This window comes from Lepisma saccharinum, chromosome 15 (genome assembly GCF_977018435.1).
Source record: "Lepisma saccharinum chromosome 15, izLepSacc3.1, whole genome shotgun sequence".
In the NCBI taxonomy this organism is placed as follows: domain Eukaryota; kingdom Metazoa; phylum Arthropoda; class Insecta; order Zygentoma; family Lepismatidae; genus Lepisma; species Lepisma saccharinum.
Genome location: NC_139243.1, coordinates 9,912,846 through 9,937,691, shown reverse-complemented (window position 1 = coordinate 9,937,691; position 24,846 = coordinate 9,912,846). Strand labels below are relative to the sequence as shown.

Genomic DNA, 24,846 nt, shown 5'->3' with positions numbered 1-24,846 from the left:
TGTGAGAATAGTGCTCAATAGCCAGAGCCCTGATTTTCTTGCAAAGAGTATGGACAAATTGGTGCAACGCTGAGACAAATGCCTGAATCTCTATGGGGATTATGTGGAGAAGTGAGGAAGGATCCTCCTACACATGTATGTATAGTTTTCTAATGTATCTTAAAAATAATAAAAAAAATACAGCATACGGAAACTTATATATTGAACGACCCACGTATTAGTATTATAAGCGTAATGTGAACGGCTTTTACGTTGAATCTTGGTCTGGAATAGCCAGAAGTTGGCCTTTTTGACTCAAGGTGCATCCACCTCTAAGTCCAAAAAAGGAGTGTTACTCTCCTTTAAACAATTTCCCCAAACCAGGGACGTCGGAACCGGGGGGGGGGGCGGGCATGAGGGGCGACGTGCCCCCCCCCCCCCACTCATCATCGAGGGGATAAAGGTAGTCTTTCGTATGTTTCGTTTTGAAAAAATGGAAAAATATTTTTACACATGTTAACTGACAACGGACTCAAGCTTTAGGTACCAGCAAGAAATATATGACAGAAAAATCTACGTCCAGATAAGAATCACAGCCACGTCTCCGCAAAGCAAGGATACGGTGGAATTATCCTCCCCAGGCGAATTCGCATCTTCGGTTTCCAGTTTTCCTTTGTATCTACAAGGTTTTGTATGTACAGGTCCGGTCGGTGTGAAACAATAAACCCAGTGTACCCCGATGGGAAGGGAGGGAGGCAGAGAACAGCTTAATTTTAAATCTATTCTTCCCATCTACAACTACATTGCATGAATGCAAGCACAGAGGAATGCAAGGACTCCGAACAGGGGGGCAGATGAAGCTTGAGCCTTCTACCTTAAAAGTTCAAGGTGGAAGAAAATTCGAGACGAATGCGAGAGGACGCGGAGGTCTAGTCGGTATGGCGTCTGACTGTCACGCGGAGAGCCGGGTTCAATTCCGGGGTGGGTGATCTGACTTCGGAATTTTTCCAGCCTTTTCCCAGCATAAAGCTGCTCCGGGGCTCACCCAGCCTCAAATGAATAGGTACCTGGGAGCAACCTTGGGGAGAAAAAGCCAGCTGGGGTGTGGTGCTCATCAAATCACCTCCAAAATGTCCGAGATCGAGAATGTGTGGGCCTTACCCCCATTTTTCGTAAATGTCTTCATGGCACGGTACTATATGCATGGGTAGAAAAAACTCACACGTGAACATAAGAATAAATGATGTTGCCTCTCTCTCTGAGGTCTAGAACTAAGCCATCAGACCTGAATATGACAGTAAACTTTTAATAAATCTAAATGGCCAAGAAACAAACGTTGCTTCCTTGGTTGTTCCACCTCTACCCACAAATGCTTTTGTTATTGCCTGATGTGAAGAAACCACAGAGGAGGGGCAAGTATGTATTTTTGCTCCCCTTCCCACCACACGCCCCACCCCAGTCACTCCCTAAAAATGAGACTACATCTATTTCAACTTATCTTTGTTTTGAAGAATATTTGGGAAAATATCTTTGCACTAGATTTGTGAACGTGCACTCAAGTTTCCGTTAACAGCAAGAAGCATGTGACATCGCATTCAGGTCTCTGCAATACAAATCAAGAATCCCCGAAAGAATTCGCTTCTTCTGTTTCCAGTTTTGCTTAGAAGCTCGCATATAACAATGCATCGGGGTAGAGGGACAGAGGACAGCTTAACTTAAATCTCCCGATGCACTTTCCGAACACGAGCTTTCTTTAAGGACCCCTTGCCAGTGTTGCCACATGAAGGGAAATTTCCCTTTTACAGGGAAATTCGGACCGAAATTTTAGCCAAAAGGGAAAAGGGAATTTCGATGAAAAATACCACAATTTCAGGGAAATTTTAAGGTCATCTGACTCTACATTACTACAGTTTATGCAAATTTCATATCCACATTTTTATGTTATTTATTTATTTATTCCTACTTGTTTCTGCTTTAAGTTTATTGTACGTTGCTTTTATGCATCTTTGGATAAATAGTAACGATGAGGATTAACGATTTTTAAATGTATTCCTGGCCAGGATTCAAACCTGGAACATCTGGCCAGGAAGTGAAACTAAAATGTGAATTTAAAAAAAAAAATAATTATTCATCGAACATGAACTACTACTGCTTCCACCACCACCACTAATAATGCTGCTACTATTACTACCACTTATTATTATTGTTATTATTATTATTATTATTATTATATAATTGGCTACGGTGAAGGGAAAAACTGGTCAAAAAGGGAAATTTTGCCCCTTGGAAAGGGAAATTGTGCCCTCATATTCTGGCAACACTGCCCCTTGCTGTCAAAAAGGTCATAGAAAAGGCGCACCTTGCAAGTTGTTGGAACTTTAAGTCTACGCTAATCTCCCCTTCCCTTTTCAAATTTAGACTTGGTCAGAATGCACAGTTATTGTTCAAAGTAGAACAACTGCAGAAAGCGTGTTTCGGCATTTACTCTGGAAATTATAGTGATGAGTTTGGATTTCTTTCCACACCAAGCGTTATAACTCTGCACATGTACGTGTAAATCATTTGCAGAAAGTACACGGACTGCAAGGTCGCGTCGGAAGATCACTGCTCTGCACCTTGTCGCCTGATATAGAATCAAATGACGGTAAGTTTTACTTCTCTTCTTACATTTTTTTTACTAATTTATATTTTCTGTGTGAAAGGGCAGAAAAAGACGAGGCTAGAGACAGACAAGGCATCGTCTCGATATACCATCTGCCCCTTCGGGTTTTAACGCTGCAAACTTTGGAGTGTATGAACCACCTTCTCTCTTGGGAAGGGAGGATCATTTATTCCTTGGACATTTTTATTAAAAGTTTACTGTTTGTTTTAAACGTCATGTTCAGGACTGATGACTTAGTTTTAGATATCAGAGAGAGTTAACACTATGTTAACAGCTGATTTATTTTTACGTTGGGAGTAGTAATTATTTAGCTCTAGGTGGCAAGATCGAAGCATGATATTTTAGACTTCATGGGGGTGAGAGGGAGACGATCTCCCCTGACGCTTTCAGTCTTGTAAAATTCAGACCTATTTAATTGAAATGCAATGCCAGGTACCTAGCTGCTATGATAATTACAGATCAAAATATCTAATTCTAAAGCTGTTGGCTTGGCGTGGAGACTTGACCCATATTTGATACCTCGGCCCTCTCCAACCATGCAATACATTTGAGTCTTCGTTGGAACACTTTAGCCTAGCAAATGTTCTAAAATTACCGAGAATTTCATTTTTTAATCTCAATGTCTGAATAGCAGTCTGAGATTTGCAAATATCAGTAAAAGGTGATCGGATCGTGTTTGTTTTTTTTGCGCCATTTCTTACGCCTTTTCAGAAGCAGAAATGTCTTATATGTTAACATTTAAAAAATATAGCGCCTACAAAATAAAATATACCATATTGCCTCAATCTTATCGACTGCCTTCGCAATTAGCCAAAAATGGCAGAAAAAGTTAAGTAAAATAAACTAAATCTAACTCTTTCATTCATGTAATTCTTACTTAGTATGCGACGTTTTTGTTAAAATTGTTCAACGATTTATAAAATGATGAAATTGCAAATGAGAACACGGGCAACTTTCTTTGCAACACATCGATCAGAAAGTTTCAGAAACATGGATTTTTTCAATACGTTAGCACGTGTAATTTATCCATTTTTAAAAGTAGCGCGTTTTCAGTTATGTCAGTAACCATTAAAAAAAGGGGGGGAATGCCTCAATACCATCATGCCTAACTGCATGCGAAGATCGAGTACCAGGCAGGGATGGAAATTTGCGGTAATTATCGTATCCTAAGACATAATATTTCAATATTTTTTGTATCAAATATTATTCTTTTGTATTAAGTTAATGGGATTATAAGTAATAAAATAATCCGTAGTAGAGGCCCCTTGGCCTCCTCATCTCTTATGAGCCACTTTGAATATAAATATATTCAATAATTTACATACATACATATGTATATACGTGTGTGTGTGTGTGTGTGTGTGTGTGTGTGTATGGGGAAGAGATTGTAAAATCTGGTTGACGGATTTGAAAACCTGCCCCCCCCACTCCAAAATAAGTTCCGACGTCCCTGCCCCAAACAGTATGTTTTTTAAATATGTGTGTACTATATGTAACCTATATTTAAGAAAAACGTTTCGAACAAAAATACAAAGGATCACGAACAAAATAGTTGGCTGTGTGAAGACTCCACCCTCCTTAAAAAAATAATCCTGGCTGTGCCACCGTGTTGAAGTAAGAGAAAACATGTCTAATTTCTTCATCCAGTTGTTTATCAGAGATTCAGACCACCCTGATTTAGTTTCGACGAACTACTAAACTGATATATAGCCAAAGTCGATGACAAAAAAAGAAATGGAAGGGTTAAAGTTAATTTATTTTACAACTGGGAAAGGGTTGCCATGTATTGGGTCTGACATCATCTCGATGTTTCTTCTTTTCACTGAGGGGAGCCCCAATATTTTACTTGCAGGGGGGCTCCAGAGAACTGCGCTACGCCACTGCTGAGAATAAACAATTTTAAGGAATTTAACAAGATCAACTCTAGTGTCCATGTAAGAGAGAAACGAAATCCACTTCTGAAAAGCGAAAATATCCTAAATATGACCAAAAAATATTTAAAATATGCTCAATAAAGTAAGAGTGGCTAGTGGGCCCGAGTTCGATGCCCGGTGGAGGCACAAGTGATACGGATCGCACTTTAAGCTGTAGGTCCAGGTCTAGTCCCGATTAGTCTTACTGTGCATAAAGTGGACTCAAAGTAAAGTAAAAAGTGGCCAAACGTGATTAAATATTTACCCTAACGAAGTGCATTAATGTAATGTTTTCTATAACATTAATTACTATATATTGCAGAAACATATAGCTTACACCTGAAAATAAAAAGTAAAAAAAAAAGGTGTGCGATGGCCGGGAATCGAACCCGGGTCAACTGCTTGGAAGGCAACTATGCTCACCACTACACCACCATCGCTTGTTGAAGGTCACATAATTTTTCCCAGGTATTTAAACTGATAACATGCTAACTTTTCTCTTCCTGAACGTATTCTGAAAAAACGAGGAAAACAAAAAAAATATTTTATGTTTACGGCTTTCATAAAGACAAAGCCGTTCACAGAGAGGGGCCAGAGGATACGTGATCCCCCTGCGATTTATGGCGAGACTTCGTAAAATTCAGATTTTTTAAAAAAAACAGCATAGCCTATGCAAATTATTCTAGTGTCATAGTGTCAAGGAGGGAGGTGATTGCCCTCCCTAATCATGGACGTCCGTCATTTTTCCCACGGAGGAACAAGCACGCAGATGGGTACCCAGGATTTTCCAAAGGGAGGGGTTACCCGTACACTTTTTTTGGTAGTCAGCCAATATTTTACATCTTTTCCTACTTTTGACGTTCTTTTTTTTAGGAATACTGGACCAAAGGTGGGGTTATGACCACCACCAACCGCCCTTGGGCACGCCGCTGCAAGCACGGTGTTTTTCCATGGGTTATATTCAAAAGAAAGCTGTGAAGGGCTTCCACCAAAAAAAAATAACCAACTGGCTATGCTTGTGAAAAATTACATAAGAAGTTTTTTTTTTTTAATTTAAAAAAAATCAATATTGTCGTATGTCTACACTCTTCTGGGTCCAATTGCAGCACAGCTCTCAGTCGATCTGTTTCTAGATATCTGAAGCTCAGTATACTTTATACCATGCAGGGGTGCCCATCCCTCCAAAGGCCAATGGGTCAATCCCCCCAAAATCTTGTCATGTGTCCCCCCAAATTATATCAATAGCGCCCTCAAACCATATCGTAATTAAATTACGTCATCATGTCTACCGAAAGTAACTTTTTCCTTATCTTTACTGAACACTATACTTGTTCTGCCCTTCCTCCCTAAACAGAAGTGTCCATCACTTATACCGCGTTTGGTAGAACCTGTCCCGCTTCCCGCGCTAGGGAGCGCTCAACAGTTTCCGTGCTGGGGAAAGTCAAAGCCAGGCAGCCAATTAAAATACGCAACGTCGCAACAGCGTCTACGTAAACGCCTCTCTTCTGGCTTTCATTCGCACCTCGCTGCCCAGCAGACGATTTTTTCCTCGTTTCTCATTGACACCGAAACTGTTGAGCGCTCCCTAGCGCGGGAAGCGGGACAGGTTCTACCAAACGCGGTATAAGACTGGCCCTAAAATCGTTCATCATAATCCCCCGAAAATAGTTTGGATGAAAAAGTAATAATTTAGGTCTATTTGAATGAAATGCCATGATAAACTGTCCTAACTTTTTAATTCTTCGATTTTCGAAAAAGAAAACTTAAAGCTTTGATTGGTTAAATGTAGTGATGGGCACCATCGACTAATTTCCACCATCGACTAATTAGTCGTTAGTCGAAACAAAATATCGACTAATTAGTCGAAAAAATTAGTCGACTACTTTTTCGACTAATATTAGTCGAATTAGTCGTTCGACTAATATTAGTCGAATTAGTCGTTTGACTAATATTAGTCGAATTAGTCGTTCGACTAATATTAGTCGAAAAAGTAGTCGACTAATTTTTTCGACTAATTAGTCGTTCGACTAATATTAGTCGAATTAGTCGTTTGACTAATATTAGTCGAATTAGTCGAATTAGTCTTTCGACTAATATTAGTCGAATTAGTCTTTCGACTAATATTAGTCGAATCAGTCGTTAACGACAAATATTAGTCAAAGTGGAACTATATATTTTTCTTATTATTTTCAAATTCCTCCACTCTTGTGCTGAGCTGAGCCAGGCTAAATTGGACTGTTTATAAACGAATGTTTATATATATACACACACACACACACACATATATATATATGTATATATATGTGTGTGTGTGTGTGTGTGTGTAGGCGCACAGAGAATAGACCCGGGATCTCTTCATTACAAGGTCACGCATGAGAACATTGAGAACAGTCTCTGTGGCCCGAAACGTTGAGTTGTGTACTCACGATGTCAGTCACCATCAAGGTTCCGGCTTCAAATAAAGACGTAAAGAAGACATAGGCAGGCCCATAGACGGGAATTATCATGTGTCTTGGGTGGGGGGGGGGGGGGGGACAAATCCTAATTGGAACAAAGAAAATATGCGAAATGTTGTTTGTTGGAGTGTCAGATGTGACCGATAACTTTACTATAGTAGTATTACAGTTAGACATACAATTATAGAGATGCTACATTAAAATCTAAAGTAACGGAACAAATCAATCTCACTGATAGATACCTCGCATACGTCGTACAGCTTCATGTTTGATGTTTACATATATTCTTAGAAGTATTCTAATAGTATTCTAATAGTACTGTATTCCTTAACAGTGTTTTCAAATTTCCTTTAATCAACAGTGGAGGCGAGTTCTTGCTCCCATACTATCCAACACATATTAGTCGAAATTTTTAAAGGGGTGTGACCATTATGTGAAGCTTTTAAAAATATAGTTCTGATCAGTTAAAAATTATTTATTACGATGTAAACTGCCTTTGGTGCAATATTAGGATGAATGAAATACTAGCGAATAAGTTGAAATTGAATAGTCTAAAACGACAAACATAATTTATTTGTGACAGTAAGCCGTTTTTCGGTATGAAACAAAAAAGTAAGACATTAGTTGTTATTGATTTGTGCATTATAGTCGAAATATTACACCTGAGAAAATTTGCCAGAGTATTGCGAAACTGTGTCGAAAGATCATGCGCCGCTATAATTGGTTTCGTTCTCTAACGCACCAATGCGACGATTACGAGATGAGAGATTATAAACAATTTTTTTGACTGAAAAAGCAGGGTGCGACGGTTAGTTAGAAGAAACTCGGGACAGGGATTAAAAAGATTTGACTGTCCCAACTAAATCTGGATGTCTGGTAGACTTGCATCAATTGTTATAAAACTACCTGGGTACAATTACCAAATATGGCAGACTGGAGCCTGCCTCTCTCCGCGAACAACCCATTCATTTATGCAAGGACGAAATAAAATTAATTCGTCAATTAGTTTGATAGGTTTTATATAGCATCACATTAAAACATTTCATAATTCGAAGGGGTAAATGCCCTCATCGCCCCTTGATTACGCGGATCTACATGGCTTTCTTTGTGAGTTTCGATTCACTAATTTCTTAATCGTCACTCATCATCGTCGTCGTGTTTACTCAAAAGTGGTAGAAAAGCGACTCTAAATAAAAATTCGAATACTATAAGAGGCTTCAATACACCCTTCTCAAGTAATGAGTTGCTGTTTTAAGTCCACTTTATGCACACTAAGGCTAATCGGGACTGAACCTACAGTTTAAAGTGGGATCTGAACCACTTGTGCCTCCACCGGGTATCGAACCCGGGACCTCTTGATTACAAGGCAATGACGCTACCACTGCGCCATGTGGGAGGTCCTCTCTCAAGTAATGATTACTTTCCGGTTCGAAAATAAGGTTTACAACTTAGAAGCAATATCATAATGTAAAATGCCTATTTTGTGTAGTGAAACAGCAATAATGAAACAACTTGAAAGAACGTTACTAATACCTGATGATTATTTGTTACAAGTTTCTGCAGTAAATAATCCTATGTCTTTCGTTATAATTTTCCAAATTTTTAGTCGCTTTTCTGTCTCTTTATGCTAATCAGGACAAAGAGAGAATAAATGGTGATTAAAGAAAATTAATGAGTAGAAACTTACAAAGGAACACTCCCATGAAAGGATTCGAACCCGGAGTCGTGATTGGCGGATAATGTGAATGGCCACTCAGCGCAAAGTGAAGATCAACATACAAGGTTGTATTATAGCGAGTGCAGCAAGTTTGAGATGGTACTTTACAGCGTAAAGTTTAGTATTTGCTCCAAGAACATAATTAGTGTTCATTTTTATTAAAACTAATTTTCCCTTGCCTTGCGTGAGAACTGGTTGATTTTAAACTATATTCTTAAGTTTGACATTAGTTTTAAGTTTAAGAATATTTTCATTACGGTACAATGCTTTTAAGATAAGATCTCTAGTTCACATGAAGGCCATACATTGAGATTTAAATATTGCGATATCTTTCTTGCACCACTAATGATACCTAGGGATGGTTAGGTCTTTGAATTCCAAGAAATTCTCCAAGTCCTGAATGCGTATCTCTTGAGAAAAGACACCATTGTAAACAACAAATAGCCACATGAATGACTACAGCAGGGGCACCTTTCGCTTTCAATTTGGCATGCTGTGAGGCGGTACCGGAATTTTCCAGTCACTCACCTTTCCAAGAAATTAAATACACCTAGGCCATTCTCCCTCGCATCACTTCTTAGCGATAAGCCCTCTCTACTTCAGTGGTCTACGCTTCGTCTGGAAACGGAATCAGAATCAGTTGTGTTCGATTTCCACTGACATTAGTCGGAAATAAAGTCGATTTCGACTGAAATTAATCGTGTGACTATTTCGACTAATATTAAATGTGAGAAAATTTACTAATGTTGCGAAGTACTTACTTAAAAAAATAATTCTCTGCGTCCAAAGATCATGTGTCGCTTTAACTGGTTTCGTGATCTGATGCGTCAATGCGTTAATGCGACGATTGCGAGATGAAATATTATGCTTTCATAGTGTTATGCCTTGTCAATCAAGATAGAATCCTCCCCCTCCCCTCAAGTTTTGGCACCCAATCCCATCTATGTTTGAGGGCCTCCCCGATGGCGCAGTGGTAGCGTCTTTGCCTTGTAATCAAGGTTCAATACCCGGTTGAGGCACAAGTGGTTCCGATTCCACTGTAAACTGTAGGTCCAGTCCCGATTAGCCTTTCTGTGCATAAAGTGGACTTAAAACATCAATCAATCAATCAATCAAAACCATCTATGTTTGACTATCAATTAACCAATCATGATAATTAGATGTATAGAAAATGATATATTTTTAAATTAAGTATGTGATAGCAATGATACTTATAATGAAGAGCATGTCTGAACTCCACGAACTCTCCCTCAGAGTGCCCAGACATAAAACACGGAGCAAGGAAACTTTCCACACTGCAACGCCCAGACTCTCGCTCATACAACGTTCAATATTCCAAAGGCTACCGAAACAATTCAACAACATCTCAAACCAAGTAGATATATTCACTGCATATTCGTCTTTTATCACCAACTTGAAAAACATTGTACATAAGTAATGCATTGTGTAAATAATCTGTTTACCTTGGTACTGTCTTGTCTTGTTTATTATTTATATTTTGTTTATTTTCTTTTCTTTATTATAATTTTTTAATTTTTTGGTCTTGTTTAGTGTTTAATGTGTTCGTTTTAACACCAGTGTACTTTTTACTGTTGTTTCTTTCCGGTTTAAAATGGCTTCTGCTGTACTGGAAATTTCAATAAATAATTAAATGAAAAAAAATACATTTATTCATCGTGAATGCAGTTCGAAGAAAGTCGGGACGGGGATTTAAAACAAGGACACTCTGGGCTGAATCCGGGCGTCTGATAGATATGCATCAATTAAACCTTTAAAGGTTATAATACTAAAATTATAAAATAACCAAATATTGTAGACTGCAGAGTCCTGGAGCCTATCTCGCTTCGCGAACAACCCATTCATTTATGTAAGAATAAAATCGAATTTCTTGCAAAATCTGAAAAATCGTCAATGTTATTTTCGTAGGTTTTACAGCTTCATATTAAAACATTTCATAGTTGGAGGAGGTAAATGACCCCATTGCCCCACCCCTTGAGTATTAGGCTGGACATGGATGTTCTTTTTGATCAATTCGTCCTCATCGTCGTGGTTACCCAAAGTGACATACATCCTCTATCTTTCTTTATTATTATCCTCATTTTCCATCGCTTTTATGCCTCTTTAGGCTAATCGGGATGATGAGAATGAATTGTGATTACAGGAAATGGATGAGTGGAAACTTACAAGAAACACCCATGTCCACCACAGGATTCGAACCCGGAGCCGTAAAAGGCGTGAATGTGAATGAACCACCCTGCGCGCTCTGCCACCGATGTTGCTGGCAAATTTGTACCCCATAAGGGTCAGAAAGGTAAATTAACATCTAGCGACTGCAGCAAGTTTGAGATCGTTCTGGACAGCGTATATTTTAGTATTTGCCCCACGAACATAATTAATGTTTATTTTTAATTAAATTAATTTTACCTTACCTTGCATCAGAGCTGGTGGATTGTAAACTCTCTTCTTATATTCGACCGGTTTTTTAAGTTTAAGAATATTTCCATTCCAGTAAAATGCATTTATCATAAACCCTCTAATCCATCTGAAGGTCAGAAATGGATAGTTTTGCTTTTAAAATGTTGCGGTGTCTTTCTTGCACCAACAATGTGCACTGGACTGTGAATACCAAGAAACTCTCGGAACTATGAATGTGTATCCCTTCAGAGAAAACAAAAATAGCGACATGAATGACGGTAGGCATCGCCCCCTGGAGGTAGGGAGGGGGGGATAGAGCTACAGCAGGGTCAGCTTTCCCTTTGCATACCAGCTCTGTCGCGGCATCAAGGGATAAAAGATTCCAGTCACTGACCTTTCCAAGAAATACCTACCTGCTTTGCTTCCCTTCTTGACAATAAGCCCTCTGCTCAAGTAGTCGATTGTTCGTCTGGAAATGAGACATGTTCGGTCATTTCGACTAATATTAGTCGGAATGTTCCCGACTGAAATCAGTCGAAATGTTTCCGACTAATATTAGTCGAAATGTTTCCGACTAATATTAGTCGAAATGTTTCCGACTAATATTAGTCGGAATGTTTCCGACTAATATTAGTCGAACGACTAATCCGACTAATATTAGTCGAACGACTAATTCGACTAATATTAGTCGAACGACTAATTCGACTAATATTAGTCGACTAATTTTTTCAGTCGACTAATTTTCATTAGTCGATAATTTTTTCGATGGTTTTAATAATCGACTAATCGACTAATATTAGTCGACTAATGCCCATCACTAGTTAAATGTAGTAAATTAAATTATGTAATTATAATAATAATCCGTTGCCGACTGCTGTGCATATAAATAGTGTTTGTGAGTGGGTTTATAAAACTCGCAATTTGAGTATTTAACACAAATTGTTACACAACTTAAGATAGAGATAGAAAATTCAACCTTGGCAAACCAAATAACATGCTCCAGCCGAATGACCGATTAAATTATTGTTTCACGGGACATTGCAGAACCCTAGCTAGAAATTCTTAAGCTCAGGCGATTACATAATACGGTTGATCTTTCAAAGAACTCACCCCCGTTTTCTTGGGTTAAATATAATTATTTTATTATCCCATAACAATAATTACGTGGATTTTACCTTCAGTGCAAATTTAACTTGTTAAGTAAAATTTTCCTGTGACTAGAAGTTAGAAATCCACATTCGATATATTTTTGTTCCAAATGATGCACCTGCTTTAAATTAAGCAGTATACCAACACTGAGCATTATATTTTAAGTGATGTTATTAATGAATATCAAGAATATCGCTTATGTCTTGTAATGCAACTGAAGTATAAAACTTCACATTCACCTCAGTAAAGCGCCAACCATCATTCTCGCAACAGATTACTTCGAGCGAAGCGAGCAAGAAAATTTTAACATCCATTTCCTTGCAGGCTTTCAAGAATATTAATTTAATGCGGTGTCAATACTTTCTTAGGATCCCGAGATATTTAATATTTTCCAGCTTCTCTTTTGTCACGTTCGAGGTCGAAAACGTGTGGATTCCATATCGCTAAATACAGTCTCCAAAATTTAATGTTCGAACTCTCCACTACAGAAATCCCTTGATAATCCAAGATCTAATTAACGCTTTATCAAGAGCTTCCTATCTCCTCTTTAAATTTAATACTCAATTCTACCACCAAAATGTCCATGCCCATTTTAGACTTACTGTTGATATTGAAGAGTGAATATTACCTACTAAAAAAAAAAAAAATCTGTCTCCACACCAGAATTTCCGCTACAGCCCAACCAAGACAATAGTAATATGCAAGAGTTGGATCCCCCCCTCAATTTAATTCTCAATCCTCCTCTAACTAAATTACTCGCCATAATCTAAAACCTAGAGTTGGATACTGTCCACCCCAACGTTTAATTCAGTTCCCCCCCCCCAAGAACCCACGTGTCAATTAACGCCTAAAATGTAATGGTTGGATATTTGTCCCCCCCCCCCGATAATACCCTTAAACACTTTATTTTCTTCATCTAATGGATTAAATACGGTGCATTTAAGGTGTAAAATTTGCACATATATTTTGGAGAAATATATAATGTTGAATTTTATATCATTTAAAGGGAAACCGCCCCAAAAAATCTCGATGTCGGAACCTGCGCCATAATCCCCCCCCTGTGGGCACCTCTAATACCATGGATTGATTTGGCTGTGGTGTGGAAATAAGGCACACTTCAAACTTGTGAGCATCTACGAGTAGTATCTGGGACCCTCTGTAGAGAATGAGCTGATACAGTTTGCACACCTAGCAAGCAGTAGCAATGTCAAACATCAGGAAGACATCCCAATGGATGTATAATATTGTATGTAAGGATCCGTTCCGCAGTACATTTCCCAATGTCGAAATTCTCTTAAGAATGTATTTGGTCTTAATGGTAACAAACTACAGCGGAGAAGGATCTTTCTCAAACTTGAAATTAGTGAAAAACAGGCTTCGTGCTGCCATGGGACAGGATCGCTTATCCAATCTTTGCTTACTAAGCATTGAGCATGTACTTCTTCGTGAATTGGACTTCGATGATATAGTAGATGAATTTTCGGCGAAAAAGGCAAGAAAAGGGTGTCTTTAAGTGTTAAGCCTTTGGAAATTTTCTTGAAGAAAGTGTAGTTACTACAATTTCCACAATGAACCTGTCGGTAATTGTCCCGTAGATGGACCGTGCATATGTAGTGACATATTTACTCTTAATTGTAAATAATATCATTTATAATAAATTATGTACGTAAGTACAGTCTACTGCTCAGTTCTCTGTTTCCGTCTGAACCAAGGACGTATTTAGGGGGGTCCAGGGGTTCCGCCCCCCCCGAAAGATTTATCAAGTACTAAAATTAAATAATGAAAAATGTATTCGTTTAGCCGTTGTTATATAAATTCCTCTGAACTTATTGTAAGACAAGGATTATATTGGGATCTTACGGCTTTGAAGGAAACGAAGGATGTATTTCGGGGGTCTGGACACTCCCCCACACCCGAAAGACTTTTTAAGCATGAAAATTAAATAATGGAAATATACTCGTTTAGCATTTGTTGTATAATTTCCTCTGAACTTATTGGAAGACAAGGATTATATTGGGATCATCCGGCTTTGAAGGACACGAAGGACGTTATTTAGGGGGGGGGGGAGTCCAGGGATCCAGACTCCCCGCAAGAGTTACCAAGTACTAAAATTAAGTAATGAAAATATTATCATTTGTTGCATAATCGATGGTTATTAATATCCTCTGATCTTTTTAGAAGGCAAGGATTATATTGGGATCATACGGCTTTGAATCACATTACAAAGAAGATTTATATACATTACTAATCAAAATAATACGCATAAAATTTTAATCAGAAACTTACATTTGTCCAACTGCATGTAACATTATTTTTGTTATTCGATAAATATTCCATTATTCATCTATTTGACATTAATTTCATTGTCAGGGCACTTATTTTTATGTGAGTTATTCCGATCATAACTACAGGTAAGCTACGTAATGAATATGCACTGTTATATCTCTATTCTTATACAGTCTTTTTACCTAATCGTGTGATAATATAATTTTAATTTATGTATTGTATATATTGTAGTTACGGTGTTCACTCTTCATAATATACTGTAGACATTTAGACAGAATTTTACTGCTGCTATAGCGCTGTAATTTTCGTCCTGTAACATTATTTTACTTCGCTATTCTCCCTGCAAACCTATCTGCGATATGTTCGATTGTGAGTCGACTGGAGTCGGTAGGCTCCAGCCAGGTACCAGGAATTTCAAGGTTTATCGTATGTTTCATCTCTCGTTTGGTAGACCTTAATTCCAAAGCGATATACACACCTCGGAAGAGGGGTGGATTTCCCAGAAGAGGGAAAATAATCTTCTAGGACGAGAATTCCTTCCTATTGTTGACAGTCTGCCATTGTCAGTTGTGTGCTGTGAAGTGTCTCTTGTTTCTGTAGTTCGTTCCTCTGTGACCTTATAACTTCCCCCTTTGTAAGTAGCATCCGATAGTTTTTTTTCTTTGCTGATCACATCACCACTGATGTGCCGTAGACTATAAGTTTACGTCTACATGCGTTGTCTACACGTAATCTACGCGTAGATTACATTGGGTTGTAGTTTACATAGACTACGTAGACAATCTAAAGTGCATTAAAATTAATTCTCAAGGGTTTCATGAAAGGAAAGTGACATTTTCAACTATATTGGTTCCTAACGAAATGAAAAGAATCCTGTTTACAACAAAATTTATCTTCTCTTCTATCATAAACTATGGAAGAAGATAAATAGTATGCAAAAAACAATAACAGATGGCAGTCGTGAGGCAAGAGTGGTATTTTTCCCATAAAACACTAGAATATTTCCTATATTAGGTTTCTTTCTAGGTGAGAAATTGTTCGAATTTGGAAGAAAGAGTTTGAAAAGTTCTCTTCACACATCAGCAACTGATACGCAGTATAATTTCCTTTTAATTCCACGGCGCCTTTTGCTAAGTTCTCACCTTTCGCCATGTTGTTTACATAGATTACGTAATCTACGTGTATAAAATAGTCTACGTGTAGAATGGAGACTATCCTTGTTTACGCGTAGACGCACATCACTGCTCATCACCCCCACCTTCGACCATGATCAAAAAAGTGTAGAGCTCTAACTCCAAACCCCCTATACGCCTTCATGGCGTCGCGCAAAGCACAGGAGAGCACTTTATTTTGTAATAAATATACGAAGAATTATATTATGTACATACCAGTAACATAAGTTAAATGTGTGTTAGTCTTCACAAAATATGTAATTACAATTAATGATCGGTTTGTGTAATTTAGTTGAAAGAAAATTTTCAGCAGAATGTAACTGTAAAAGAAGTAACTTACAGTTACTTTTGAAGTACATATAACTGTAGCTGAGTTACTTTTTAAAACGAGTAACTGTAACTGTTACTTTTTTTAAGCAAGTAACTGTACTTGTAACTAGTTACCTTTTTAGGAGTAACTTTCCGAACACTGAAGAATACATGGTATTTCATTCATTCCCTGAGACAGCGCTAAATCTATACTTGAGCGTAGCAATGCGTAACTAACGACCTCGGGTACTCGTCCTGGATCTTCTTTTGCAAATCCTCTAAATGCCCCGACATAACTGCCAACCCGTCATAAGTTTGAGCAAAAATAAATTTATCCTCCAATTTCTACTTACTGACGATTTTACATGTACAAATAACCCGTCAGATATACAATCGGTTCTCAGGCTCTGTCCGCAAGGTACGAAATACAGACTTGAAGTATGATCTTGGCGGAAGTGACGTCACCTATTACAGTTCGAAAGCGCCAAGAACAGAAGTACACAAGTGCACAGCTCGCAGTGCAGATGGTTGGTGACTAGGTCACGTGGTTTCCGCACTCGTTGTTCATTTGTTTAAAATCACGGAGGTAGAAAGCCAGCTACACAGGTAGATAGATATACGTTATGAGCCAGCAAGTTGTTGGTTATAGTTCATCTAATGTGTGGAAATGTATGTGTACGAACATTTGAAAATGCTATGTGATTTCTATGGTGAAAAACAAATGTGTTTAAACGCGAGGAAAACAACGAGTACTTAGTTTTATCTACTGATCGTATTTGGCGCTGCAGTCGAAGTGCAATTCGAATGACAACACTTCCAGTCCACGACTTGAAGACCGCACTCCAAGACCATACTCGGAGGATGCTCGCTTCAAGTACGGTCTTGCACCTTTCGGACACGACCTCACATCAGTAAAACCAATAAACCCTCCTCCTTATGCACAGATCTTAAGGCAGTTGACAATTGAGACCTACTGTTTACATTAGATGGTTCGTCTAACATAATTGAAAGTTTGATTTTTCAGTTTATTTAAAAAAAAACACTCATGACATCACTAATTGCTTGTATTAGATCATTGCATTTCATGCTTTGCAGTGAGGAAATAGCACTCGGAAAAATTGTAATCTTGATGACGTCAGAGAAATCCTGCCGTAAACATGGGAGCTGAAAAAAAAGGCCTTTTATGACCAGACCTTCAAGTGGTCGTCGGGTGTCTTCCGAGCAGGTAGAGAGATCGCACATTTTCTGCGATGGCCTGGGCCAGCGAACACCATTGCCTTCAATAGGAAATGTACCGTGAGTGTTGTCTACGGCGAATAGACTGGTCTCTCGTTCCGATGCGCTAAACTTAGCGAATCCCTTTCGTATTTCTAGCTGTTTCATTGTGTTGCTCGGCTTATTAAGCACAAACATGAGAATATTCTAACTTACTTTTTACTTCTTCTCTAAAATATTAAAAATGCAGTACTTTTATTATTTTGCTAAATCATCGCCGCATCTGCATCTCACTCTCCACGGGCAGTTTCCCTGATTCTTGGAAGGAGGCGACGGTAATTCCCATCCCTAAAAAACAGAACCCGGTTTCTGTGAATGACTTGCGGCCCATCAGCATTCTGCCGGTGCTTTAAAAAATCATCGAAAAAATTGCAAATGATCAAATTCGAAAGCACATTGACAAACTTCATATCCTTCCCCGGCAGCAATCCGGTTTTCGCCCTCACCATAGCACACAAACGGCGCTCTTAAAAGTAACCGACGACATTTTTAAATCGATGGATCAATCTAACGTAACGCTACTGGTGTTGCTCGACATTAGCAAGGCCTTTGACACTATACCGCATAAGCTCCTTCTGGCCAAGCTTCATTATTATAAATTCTCGCCGACTGCACTTAAATGGTTCGAAAATTATCTTAGCGGGAGAAAACAGCGGGTTTTTTTCCACTTCAGGTACGAGCTGGGGTGCCTCAGGGCTCGATCCTTGGTCCGCTGCTATTCACGCTCTCGGCCGCTGATTTAGTCAAGTCTGTGAAAATATGCAACGTTCACTGTTATGCTGACGACACTCAATTGTATATATCCACACGCATATCAAAATTGCAGGACGCGGTCGCACTTTTAAACCAAAATTTAAAGAACATAAGCGATTGGTGCGCTTCAAATGGGTTAGTAATAAATTCAAACAAATCAATATTTACAATTATCGGAACAGGCAGTCTCTTGAAACATATTAACATCAATGAATGCGAAATAATTCTTCACACACAGCGTATTAAATTTTCTGAAACAGTAAAAAATCTAGGACTGATCATGAACCAGCGGCTCGATTGGTCTGAGCAGGTGATACAACAATGTGGCAAGGCGTATTCGATATTAAAAAGCCTCTATCTTCTGGTAAACTTTCTCTCTCCTAAGATAAAATTAAACCTAGTGCAGTCTCTTATCTTCCCCCTATTTGACTATTGCGATGTTGTTTACGGGCTAAGAATAACAAAAAAGCTTGCAATAAAAATACAGAAAGTTCAAAACGCATGCATTAGATATGTATATAGAACAAAAAAGTGTGAACATATTCTCCCTGTGCTTAATGAGCACGGAATCCTTTCCATGGCACGACGGAGAAAACTGCACTTGTTTTGTACACTGCACAACATAATTAATAGCAAGAGCCCAAACTACCTCTTTTCGAAATTAAACTTCAGAAGCAAAATTCACTCGCATTCAACCAGAAACGCTGCCAGTTTCAGCTTACCTCGTTGCAGAACTTCAGCTTATCAGGCCTCTTTCAGCTACGCAGCACCCAAAGCCTGGAATGCACTACCAAATCTAACCAAAAATCAAAACTTCAGACGTTTTCGCGATATGCTCCGTGAATCACTGATCAACGATCAGAAGCAGGGTAAATCAACTTATGAATAATGATAAATGCTGTGAGTTGCCAGAATTTTTTTTTCTTACTATCAACTTTGTCGACTTCAGTTACTTTATTACCTAATTCACTGCCAATATTGTTCCAATGTATATGATTTTATTCCTATTGTATTTTATTGTACTTTCTTGATCAATTTCTTTGTAATCTGAATTTAATTTTAATTTTTAGTTTTTATCTGTTCTATTGTATAAGATTTTATTCCATTTGTATTTTATTGTACTTTCTTGTTCATTTTCTTTGTAATCTTGAATTTTATTTTATTTTAATTTTAATCTGTACTTTTTGGGGTTAGGTGGTAGACCAGCAACAGCTGAACCTCGCCCAGCAATAAAGTCAATTCAATTCAATTCAATTCAATTCAATATGTATGTGTTTATATGTATATAATGCAGCAACATAGAGGTAGCATAACTGAAATTTGCCAGAGAACGAAGCGGGATAGTTTTCAATTACATAGAAAATAATGTACCCCTCAGAGACGTAACCAGGTATTTTTGTCTGGAGGGGTGCAAGTACGTACCAGGATTGGTTGGTTGATTTAGTGTTTATGCACAGTAAGACTAATCGGGACTGGACCTACAGTTTAAAGTGGAATCCGAATCACTATTTGCCTCCACCGGGAAGTACCAGGATAATAATATTATTATTATACGCACACATCTTTTATATATACATATTTGAATACATTACAAATCAATTCATCCGCCCCATAACAAACTAACAGCAAAAATTGTACAAATTGTCTGAAATGCGTGCGCTTCTTCTCCTTCAAGCAATTGTTCATGTATTTAAAGCAAAACTGTTTTCAACAATCTGAAGTTCTTAGTTGTTACTTCTCCCTCTGGTAATTTTACGAAATGTATTTTTATTTGCATAAAATTTGAAATCGAGGGGGTGCAATTTCCACTTTGCGCACCTTGCAGGTGTTGTTGGCCGTCTGGAAGAAATAATGCAAGGAAGACGTGAAAACGAAGCGTAATTTCATCTTGAGTATCCTTTTGTCCTGCCACTCTTAGATTGTGCTAGCATTTCTTTCCTCTTTCCTTAGATCTATGGCCGTGTCCGAAAGGTGCAAGACCGTTCTTGAAGCCAGCATCCTCCGAGTATGGTCTTGGAGTGCGGTCTTCCAAGTCGTGGACTGGAAGTGAAAGTCTTTCGAACTGCACTTCGACTGTGGGCAGGACCCCACATATATTTTTCGATGCCGGACATGTTGGAGGTGATGTGATCAGCACCACACTCCGGCCGCATTTACACCTCCCCTCTCAACGGGTACCATTTGATTTGATGCTGGTTGAACCCTGGATCAGCTTTTTCCGACCTTAGATCAAATCAGGCTACAATTTCATGAGAAAATAGTGTCATATATGTATATCACATCACCACCGGTGTCGAATCCGGGAGGGAGGGGCAGAGGGGACCGGGCCCATCGAGTTCTCGTTTGACCCCCTTATAAGGGGCCCAATGCATATCTTCCAACTGTAGTCTTCATGCTCTTGAATGAGTGAGTCCATTGCAAATAGGCTCCTTTGTTTTCGTTCGGAAATGTCAAAAATCGCTCGCCCAGATGAAAATTTTATCTTGGGCCTTCCTTTTTTATGTAAATATGTGTGAAGATATTAAACTCCTGTAAAGGATTGTAAGAATAAGAATTATAAACAGAATATGATAAATATTCTCAGTCAAAGTTACATGTAAAGTATTATGTTGTATAATTACATAATTACAGCAGTGCAGTGAATTTTTTTTCCAGCTAATAAAGTTCGATGTACCCTGATATATATGTTTTGTTGTCAAATACAGTTATTGCAATTACTATTTTTCAAAGGTTAATTGAAGTGTATTAGGTTCCACCTTAAGGGAAAAAAATTGTCCCTCTTCCCGCAAACAGAAAGAAATCAGTATTTATGCTTTACTTAGCTTTACTAATAATAATAATAATAATCCGTTGCGCAACAGCCCATGAAGGACCTAGGCATACCTACCGACTGCCGGTCTCCCTCCCACACTTTCCTTCGTCACCTCTAAGCATGGAGATCTTCAACCAGTATTGGAATAGTCGGGGGGTCAGCCCGACGTATCCCCAGCCGTTATAGTAGGTCTTCTCGACCGGATTACGCTCACTCACTCGGAGCTCCCCAATTTCCTCACGATGGTGGGTTGCCACCGGCCCTATACGTAGTCCGAATAAATTCCGACCAGAGCCGGATTCGAACCTACGCCGTCCCGCAGCGAACGATCTCAAGACGAGTGAACGCCTTAACCCGCTCGACTACGGAGACCCCCCCCCCCCCACCAAATCTCTTAACAAATCGGCGCCTATGCACATCACCCCCTTCCCATTTTAAAAAGAAATTGAGTTGAATTCGATGTGGCGGCCACTAATATGGTGGCCATCCGCTTGGAACACACCAACGTGGTTCCCCCTAAGCCTAATCTGTTTCTATCAATTGTACCCATCCTAACTCCTTTACGTTTTATAGGGGGTTTTGACGGACTTTTGAATCACCCTGTAGGCCCTCGTATGTGAGTTTGTCAACATGAGATCAAGAATTACACACACAGACATTATATATTATAATGTGTGTGGGTGTGTGTGTGTGTGTGTGTGTGTGAAGGTAGGTAGAGGGGGCCTTTGGTAATACTTTGCGGAGGGGCCGAAAAAATTTGTAGATCCTGCACTGGGTAAGAGAAATCAAGACTATAGCTCTTTTAAGTTCTTTCGGCGGGCGCTCTAGAAGCTGACAGGGGAAGTGGGGAGCGGGGATTACGCAACAGACCAACCAGACAACAGCAGTGGCGCCGAGAGACACGACGCGGCCGGAAAAAGTACTACGTGAAACTCGTTCTACTGGCCGCTACGTTTCTTATCGTGCTGGATTGGTCGCTTCCTCGCTCCCCACTTCACCTGCCAACTTCTAGAGCGCCCGCCGTAAGAACTGAAAAGAGCAGTAGAATCTAAGAGTAGCAGGACAAGAGGACAAGATGAAATTAGTTTTCACGTCTATCTTGCATTATTTCTTCCAGACGGCCAAGAGCACCTGCAGGGGGCACAAAGGTGAATTGTCCCAACGACACCAAATTTTATACAAATAAAAATACAATTACTAAAATTTTCTTGCTCGCTTGCTTCGCTCGCGATATCTGTTTTTCTTAATCTTTCAAGTTCAAGGGTGGCGAGAGTTGGTCTTGGGCGCCGAACGATCTAAATGAAAAAAATTGTAAAAGAGAATGCCATGGCGCCCAGCGGCGGAGCCAGGATTAATCATCTGGGGGTGCTGAGGGGGTTGCGAATAAAATTTAGGGGGTGTGATGTTGAAAATAAAGAAAACATGAAATACCCATGCATGTTTTAGCAGAGGTGCAAACCACGAATTTTTGTCTGGGGGTGGGGGCAAGTACCAGGATAAAATTGCCAATACTAATAGTAATAATGGCATTATTATTAGTATTAGTAGAAGTAGTAGTTGTAGTAGTACTACTAGTATCAATGACGTTATTATCCTTGTAAATCATGCAAAAAAGGTGGTAGAAGTCGGTGTTAAAGCATTTCTGTTGGAACAAACGATTTGAAATACTTTTTTCAAAACATTCAATTTCACATTAGCTAATAATGGAAAACAAGCAAGTAAACTGTATTTTTGAAATACAGAAAATGCATGACGAATATAATTATTTTTGTACAGGACGGATAAATTTAATGTACAATATATGTTTTACACATATGCAACATGGAGCAACGTAAAATAAGAAAATACACGTGCAACATGTTAACACTAAACTGTGAACGTATTCAAAGTATCTTTAATACACATATATGTATGCAACATATTATTTAAATACATTACGTAATCAATTCATCCACCTCATAACAAACCAAGAGCAAAAATTATATAAATCTTTTCATCCAAACAATTGGTCATGCATTTAAGACTAAACTGCTTAGCAGAAACAGTCTGAAGTATATAGTTGGCCTTACCTCCCTCTCTCTGTAAATTTACAATGCATTACAGAAAGTAATAATTCTCGCTTAGCTCGGAAGAAAATTTTTAGATCCAAATTATTGCAAATTGAAAACAATATTAATTTAATAGAGCCCCGCATTCTCTCTTTTATAACATTTAAATTTAGATTGATCGCCACCCCCTAGCTACCTATGAACTTTTACGAGTTTACGAAATGCACTTTTATTTTTAAATAAAATTTGAAATCGAGGATGGCAATTGCCTATCTGCATGTGCCCTTAGCCGTATGGAAGAAAAAATAAAAAATCCATCTTGAGTATAATTTTGTCCTGCTACTCTTAGATTCTCCTAGCCTTGCTTTTTTTTTTACTTAATTGTATACCCCTTGCCCCCCCCCATAGAATTGAAGGGGGTTAACGCCCCCTGCCCTCCTGTGGTTGCACCACTGGCTATCTTCCGTGTGCCCCAGATGCTGTGGTGTCGAAGACAAAACGCGAAGTGCACGGCAACTTCATCTTTGCTAAAATTTCCTTCTACCGCACTATCCCCATCAACGAACTGTAACATTTCTTCGCGAATGTTGAGCTCCACGGCAAAGTCTGAAATGGTACTTTACGAAACATGTTACGTGGAACATAGGGATATACAGAATGTACTAACAGGTAATCTACCCGTCACGATACAACTCGCGTTGAAAAATTTCCCGAGCACGACCTGATGATATCTTGAAAGCACCTGAAATTTTTGTTCCACTGTCAGAGGCCTGCACAAGACCTGGAGCAGACCCGTTCGCGAGACATCGCTCCTGAAATGCCATGCAACCTGCGCAACACCCTCGCTTGAGCAGCTTGTATGCCCACCTGCCCAGATCGTTCCTGGCAGGCATTGTAGACCCGCCGGGTACCCGCAGTCTTACGATACCTAAACCTGCCGCAAAATTAGTTTGGTATTGACACTTGAGAACCACGTGTTGAAATCGGGTCTACGTCACTGCGGGAGGGTGGGTTGCTGGCATGCGAGCCAATCAAAATCTTCCCAGTGCTTCACCCAGGCCCTGGTTACCTAGCAACAGAAAACGTTTTTCTCGGTGTTGCCGCTTATCGGGCGATTCTTCCTGCGATCAGATTTCATGTTGTTGGGAGAGGACGTGTTGTTTGTTTGTTGCGTTGCGTTACTGTGATATTTTAACCAGTCCGTTTGTTTAGTGTTTATTGAATTTAGAGTATTCTTTGTTGTATATAGCGTGTTGTTTTAGTCTGTTATTTTTTGTACATAATTTTCTGTGTTCTGCTTGAGTGTGTCGTGTGTCGTGTGCTTGTGTGAAGAATGTCAAGCACGGGAGGCAATACTCGAGATGACAATGTACCAAAGAGGCCATGCACTAAAAGAAAAATGAATTCTTCTCAAAGGACAAACGCGGGAGATGGTTTGTTCTGAGCGCAAATAATTTGAGCAAGAGGAAAACAATGGGGGGTCGAATCATTTCTGTAAACAAAGTTCTGGACAGGACTGCTGCTGCTTTCGGCGTGTCTAAGAACAATATTGTTACCATAGGGAAAGAAAAATATAATGTGGTAGAAATAAATAAATAAATGCGAGGCTTCAAAATTGGAAACCCCAGAAAAGAATAGGAATATCAGTAAACGCGTGACAAATTTAGATACTTTTCAGCAAGATGCTATTCTCGCCATATTTACTCTTATTATAGGAGGAAAGATCATCCCACTGTTGGGAAACTGCGCGTTTCGTTGAAAGATTCGGCATTTTTTCAAGGTGGGGAAACATCTTTAAGGACAGTCATAAAATATCTGGGATTCTCATACAAAAAAAAATAATGGACCCAAAATAAAGTATGGAGGCATATGGAGATGAGGAGGTAGAGCTCCACACATT

At 39.0% G+C, this 24,846-nt stretch overlaps 1 non-coding gene across 1 annotated transcript; it reads right to left on the bottom strand.

Moving 5' to 3' along the window:
- Window positions 1-4,922: 4,922 nt before the first annotated feature.
- On the bottom strand, window positions 4,923-4,994 carry TRNAG-UCC (transfer RNA glycine (anticodon UCC)). The gene has a single exon. It is a non-coding gene; the product is annotated as a tRNA-Gly (tRNA).
- Between the last annotated feature and the right edge of the window lie 19,852 nt (window positions 4,995-24,846).